The sequence below is a fragment of the Mastomys coucha genome, chromosome X (genome assembly GCF_008632895.1).
Source record: "Mastomys coucha isolate ucsf_1 chromosome X, UCSF_Mcou_1, whole genome shotgun sequence".
In the NCBI taxonomy this organism is placed as follows: Eukaryota; Metazoa; Chordata; class Mammalia; order Rodentia; family Muridae; genus Mastomys; species Mastomys coucha.
This window is the reverse complement of record NC_045030.1, coordinates 156,058,311-156,059,113: the sequence shown is the minus strand read 5'-3', so window position 1 is coordinate 156,059,113 and position 803 is coordinate 156,058,311.

Here is an 803-nt window from a genome sequence, read left to right as displayed (position 1 = left end):
CCACCACCACCACCACCACCAAGAAACTAAACCAAAATCTAATTAGAGTTACATTTCCTAAAGTATGGAATGTGTGGTTTTGAGACCTGCTAAAAATCATGGCTTAACTTAATCATACTACTTCAAATCTGAACCAAACTACTTTCTGGGCTCAAGAAGCTCTCCACTGACTAATTACGGATACAAATAGATGTCCAGACGTAAAGAAGTGTACATGTCTAAGTTTATGGACTAGATATATGGAAATGAAAGATTGACTCACTAAAGAAACAGAGATCTATTTAATGAAATAAGACACAATAAAATGTATCCTTTCAGCTCATCTTTAATTTCACTCATTTCAAAGCCAGTCATGGCACATCCACTGGACCAAGTGAGACACAACTGTCTCATTAAAGTACTTTCCTACTGAACAGTGGGAAAGAGAAATGGCTGTCAGAGAGTCTGGGAAAAGGTTGGAGAAGTGCCCTCACTAACCATACTTAGAAGGTGGTACCCCTTAGACACTGTCTAGAGCCAACGAAGTATTGTTGAAGATCCTGATTCAGAAAAATAAAGAGGCAGAAGGAGGCAAGATTTAGAAAGGGCACCAGTTGAGAACCCCAATCTCTACTGGGTACCTGCAGGGTTTTCATGCTTGCCATGAATTGATGCGATGCAAGAAGGTCACGGCATTTGTCCAGTGTAATGAACTGTCAGAAGACTGGTGGCACCTTGTAGTTTGTGGCCTGTTTGGAGCAGTGTGACTGGTATGTTTGGAGATGTACATTATAAATATGGCTTAGAGACATTTCTCTCTCTCT